The following is a 6,328-nucleotide window of genomic DNA, read 5'->3' on the forward strand; positions in this document are numbered from 1 at the left end:
CCGACGCAGCCATCGCCTTCCTCTGCCACATGAGAGCATATCTATCAGTGACTCGAATTACAGATGCTCGATATTCAGCCTAGGTTTTTTTCGTACACTATACTTCAAAAATAAGACGATACGACTTGAAAATAAAGTACTTATCAATTCGCCATGGTCATTATTCAAAGGGTTTTTTGTTACTCTCAACTTGCACTGTCGAAGAATTTCCATCTCTCTCATAGTCGCGCAAAGAAGACATTACAGATTACTAACTTAGTGGAAATAATAAGCTCATGATATAATCTTTGGTAGCGTAATGACATGACTGAAATACATAAAAAAGGAACCCCTTCAAGAGAAAACCATCCTCAGTATTATACATTTTGCAATGTATACTTATATTCGTCAGCTGTTCGTTGCTGCAGTTTAAAGAATTCATGATCTGAAACGGGTTTTTGCTCTGATATCACTCTTTTTCTTATTCTTTTTCAACAAGGCTGATTTAACAAACTCCGTTGAAGAAGAAGGGAATAGTGCTTGATGAATGTTCACTGCTTCTGAGCCAATAATTTCCCAGCACGTCTCTTGTAATGTGTATATTTTTTAGATAACCAATGTGAATTTGTGTACTCGCCTGAGTCTGTACAGAGTTACACAACGCACACACTGTTGGATGTTTTATTGTTGTTGATGCACAAAGTGGATAGGGATAATATGAATGTAAACAAACACGTGGGCAGGTGTAGAATGGTCAATGTATGACTAGCATTATTCATTAGCCCTACTGGATTGACACAATGCACGAGTAGCAATAGTCATTGATTGAACTGATTGACGTGCAATTAGAAATGTACTGCCATGTCTTGTGAATTTAGTAGATGTATGGGTGTGTGTGTGATAGAGAGAGAGAGAGAGAGAGAGAGAGAGAGAGTTAGAAACAGAAAGATGAGTATAAAATGGATAGAAAAAGAAAGTGGTGGTAGAATTTCAAATTTGACATCAATCTCATATTCAAGCTTTTGGGCAAATAACGGTAAATACAAATAATGTAAATACAAATAATATAAAAAATAGGCAGCAGTATTAGAGCTATGTTACGTAATACAACTGACCAAGAGAGGAGGATGGAGAAATGTGGCAGGTATACTGAAGAGAAAAAAAAAGAAAAACATTCAGACTTATTATTCTAGTATTAAGAATAAGCTCTAAAGTCACGCATAATTATTTTTTTTTTCCGCGAGAGTTATCAAGTTTATGATTAAATACATTTAATCTGACTAGATTAGAGCTTTAATAATCATCCGGAACTGAGGGACGGTGAAGATGAAGTTTTTTTACTGTAAAAAAAAAAGGAAAAAAAAAGGATGCAGCTTGATGCATTACATAACATGGGTGAATTGTGTAACTAATGTATTTTTTTAAATACTTAGATATGCGTACACTTGTAGTAAATCACGGAGGCTAAGTACGACTGAAAGGGGCGACAACTTTCGAAATTCTTTGTTGTAGACAGTTTTCCTCTTTATTATTGTACATATATGTTGTTCTATAATTTGTCTCGTATATTACATGAATCTTTTGCAAGCGTTTGAACAATATCATTTAATGACATGTATACATTGTACTATGTTTTTGATTTTCGTTGATTGGAAATAAACTATGATTGAATTGAATTGAATTGAATTGAATATCATCCTGGAAATCTCTAACAAAGGAATGAGAGATATAGGGAGGGAAAAAACGCACAACAAACTTAAACCGGTTCTGAGGCTGATTTTCAAACTTTTACCTCGGAACAACCATGAATTGGTTTTCCTGTGTATAGAGTTTTAGAATTTATGGTGATTGGGATAAGGAATAAGAATGTTTTCAAAATTTATAACAGATTGCAATGAACAAAGATGATGACATAGCAGCTTCACCATGAGAATGCATGAGCTGGGTCTCAAGGAAGCATATCAAAAGAAGAAAGTGCATAACTTCTACACAGGTCATACCTTGTTAAGCAAGCGGTATTGTAAAGTATTGCATCGCTACATTTCTCAAATTGGTGAGCCTCCTACTCGTTCATTGCAGAGCCTTCTATTACAGAGTTTGGCCAACCCTGTTATGAGTTTTTCGATCTATGGACGCCATTGTGTGCCCACCAAAGAGGTTCTATCATACATGTATTATGTAATAGAGTAAAACGCTCACCATTCAGAACGTACAAATGAAAACGGGGCCAATATTGAACAGTGGCGCGCGCGCGCACAAAAGAGGTCGACTACCAGAAACGTGTGGTACCCTTCCCGAATGCTCGACTTCTCGACCTCTTTGCCAATGGCGGCGGGTCGTTCAATTGGCCCCGCTTCTATATGCGAGCACGCACTCTTTAACATATAGAACCTCTCTGGCTTGCTCTTTGGTGGGCACAAAATGGCGCCGTGTTTAAGTTGGCCAAACTCTGTAATAGAAGGCTCTGGTTCATTGTTATATGGTGAGCCCTCTCTCATGCATTTTTATGTTGAAACCGATATCTTATTGAGCGTAACTTGTTTTGGGTTTTGAGAGTATTGGTCTCTCTGCTCAAGGACCACAAGCAAGTCCATAAATACAAACGGGGAGGTGTTGATCTACGTTATGATGTGAAATTATAAAAAATCGCCCAGACTTACCCTTTAAAAGACGTCGAAACCTCTCACCAGGGGTAAAAGATTCTTGCTAGAGTATTGTAAAGCATTGAATAGATGTCTTAGCACCGTAATGTGGTTTTTGAAGAATATCACGAGCCTTGTGGTAATTCTGTTCTCAAAATGTGTGAGACGTACATGTATTATTACGTAGGATCGTGACATGTAAGGAATGAAAGACCCGTAGGAAATATTGTTTGTCTACTGTAAAGTAATTTACAAGAGTTTTTTTAAAGTTTAATCAAAGGTTGTCATAATTTGAGCAGCTTCCGGCCTTATATTGTATACCTGGTAGCGTACATCTTATTTCATTTACTTTCTTTAAAACCAGGCTCAATTATAACGACTTTTGTGTGTGTGTGTGTGTGTGTGTGTGTGTGTGTTGGAGAGAGAAATTAATGGAAAAAGCAAAGAACTAGCAGTTTCTATTAGTTTGGTAACATGACATTATGATCGTTCCAAGAATGAAATTATGAATTAAGTGCGAATCCAATAGTAAAGAGGACATATCTATACCATTTCACACTTGTTCCCGAGTGATTCATGTATGCAGTATACACTATATGTATACTTATATACTTATACATGCGTATGATATTAAAATTCAAACTCTTTAGCAATCAAATACGTAAAAAGGTCAATTAGATTTGCATGTCGTGTCTCCATGAGACATATATATCATAGTGACAACAAGTAAATTAGAAAAAGAGAAAACAAGTTAGAAAAATGGAAGACCCCCTGTATTTGACTGTATATTGTACAAACGCTTGATCTGTAGGTTATGTATGAAGGTTACATTCATTCATTTTATTTAATTACGGTACTAACATCAGCCACGGCTATTTTTCAGTTAGTCAGTGGAATAAAAACAAGTATACATAACATAATACAGCATCGATACAATACAAATAAAACTACTTAAATAAACAAACTAATTTACAAATCCTAGGCCAGACCCCAAAATAAACAAGACTATATATAAAGTCACATAAATGGAATCACATTTCCATTCAAACTTACGAGTATAAAAATGTCAAAAATATCTAATTGATGGGAAACAATTTAAAAAACACAACTTACTCAAATAATGTCCAACACACACTGTAATTAGCAAACAACTAAGTAAGATTAAAGATTGATGTAAAAGAAACACTGCACATCCCCTCTAACTACCCTATGATACACACACACACACACACACACACACACACACACACACAAATATCCCCACAATCCACCCATCTTTTAAACAAACTCTAATGAAACATACATTTACAATTGCTATCTGAATAATAAAGATTCTTTTGCTCTAACTAAAATACTTTCATCATCATTTACTCGTCTTGAAAAGTCATTCAAACTTGTTACTTTAATTTCATTTTTCAAATTATTCCACAGTATCAGCGGTAATAAAATATTCGGTATTTTATCGGTCGTCTTAAACTGCAATCATAACTCTTCAAAACAAAATAAATCATTGAAGCGCTAAATCGTGAACTACTTCATCCATAGGATAAAAAACACGTTTATTTTTTTCGGTCTTGTAATCTATCTAAGTTAAGCATGATATACTGTATCAAAAGAAGCAATGCTTTATTTTGTACAATCTGCGGTTTTCTTCATGACTTTTTCCCACATTTCCCAACACAATATTACATTAATCAAATTTAGGTTGAATAACAAATTTATCATGACTATTTCCCACATTTCTCAACACAATATTACATTAATCAAGATTAATTTAGGTTGAATGACAAATTTATAAAACACAAGCGCATTTTTTTTTTGCCAATTACTGGTATATGAAATGATTAATTCGCTACAATAAATTATATATTTTACAACATTTTTGCGAAGTGTTTCCACTTGAGCTGGCCAATCCAGGTGTTAAGCAATAACTCCCGAGTATCAGTGAGTGTGTTTTCTCCGCCCGTGACGTTAGGGACAACGTCATCTCTAATTATTTTTCTTAATCCTATCAGCATAAAGTTACATTTCTTTGTAATAAAAGCCAATTTATCTTGGACCATCCGTTGATTTATTGATTTTGATTCTTCATTTAAAGTGTCAGTGATGGTGGAAGGGTTTCTTTGTGAATAAATATATGTGTCATCAGCGTAGAGGGAGACTTTACACTGGTCTTTTCTTTATGCACTTTGCTAGGTCATTGATGTATTCATAGTGTGAACAATAGGTGTCTGTTAGATTGCTTCCCTGTGGAATACAACAATGTACTTTCTGCAATGATGACGTAATCATTGACAACCGTGCGCTGATACATATCTTGTAAATAAACCTGAAACCATTCAAAAGCTCTTTTACTTGTCCCGTTCCTTTAGATTTAAGCAACAGAATGCCATGATGAACAGTGTCAAAGTGTTTTTTTTCTTCAAATCTATAGGGCTACTATTTCCACCAATTTACCTTCGCCTAAAGAATTTGGCAAATTTTTAGTCACATTTAACAGAGCTGTTTCGGTGTAAAGCTAAGTTGACTTTACCTCAACATGGATTCTTTAATCAAACGGATAACTGTTTTACTGCCTACAATCTAGTTTCTCCATGATTACATGGTTACATCAAAATGTCTGCTGTGTCCACACCATACAGCGTATGGATGCACATATTGTTTTTAGATGAAGGAATGATATAGAAATTGTTCTTCCTGAATAACGGATTTCATTGCTCGGAACAGGTTTATCAGCCATGACGTCTTATAGTTGATCGCAGAAATTTAAAATTCCACCTCATATTAACGAAATTATGTTCCCGTTAACACCTGTGATCGATCATCAACATAGTTTCTTGCTGTTTGTGTAAATCTAAAATGACCTATAAAGAAACGATGTGCAAGGCACCATTGTACGAATTTCATTGATATGCACAACTCTTCCACTTTCTTTAAACCACACCCCTAATGCAATGCGTCCTTGTCAGAGTTTATGATAAACCATTGCCCTTTCTTTTATCACCAGAACAACTTCATGACCTTTCTTCGACATTCGGTCTTAACCAATCAAAGTTGAATGACATTATGTTCGAATAAAAAAGATATCCCCATGCGAAGAATTTCAGACTCAGAACTTTTACATTGAAAGAGGAGAGAATTATCACACCACGAGAGGGAGTGATCGTTTCCCTCGACTTTTTTCTTTCGATGTATGGATTGATGTTTGAAGTTACTTTGCGCAGAAGCTGTAGTTCTTGGTGTGGTGACACTTTCTTCAATCGAGTGAATGGAGTGTAAGTCTTACATGGATGGCCCTATAACCCGAAAATATACTACAGCAAAGAAGCTAGCTAAGGCAGATTTTAAGACTACCACAACAGGACCTCTTACTGTCAATATTATTTTCATGCTCTCATATTTTTAGGGAAATTATTCATGTAGTCGTGCATCAATTTTTCATCCAGTTTTAAATACAAAATATGAATTCAAGTTTTCAACTGGGAGTTAATTTTCCTCTTACTTCTAAACCTCACCCGACCCCATAAGATAAGTCGCGATATGCTATCTGGGGAGGAGTCGGCCATTGCTTATACTAGCTGTTGCAAAACGTGAAAGCTATATCAATATACATGTATTTATGTTTTCTGACATCCGATGAACGAGTAACAAGCTAATCAATGCATTTCATTGCTCTTCAATACACGTGTAATTGCCACTCAGCTTAC

Source organism: Diadema antillarum, unplaced genomic scaffold (genome assembly GCF_040938485.1).
Source record: "Diadema antillarum isolate AM-2024a unplaced genomic scaffold, OU_Dant_1.0 seq00001497_RagTag, whole genome shotgun sequence".
Lineage (NCBI taxonomy): Eukaryota > Metazoa > Echinodermata > Echinoidea > Diadematoida > Diadematidae > Diadema > Diadema antillarum.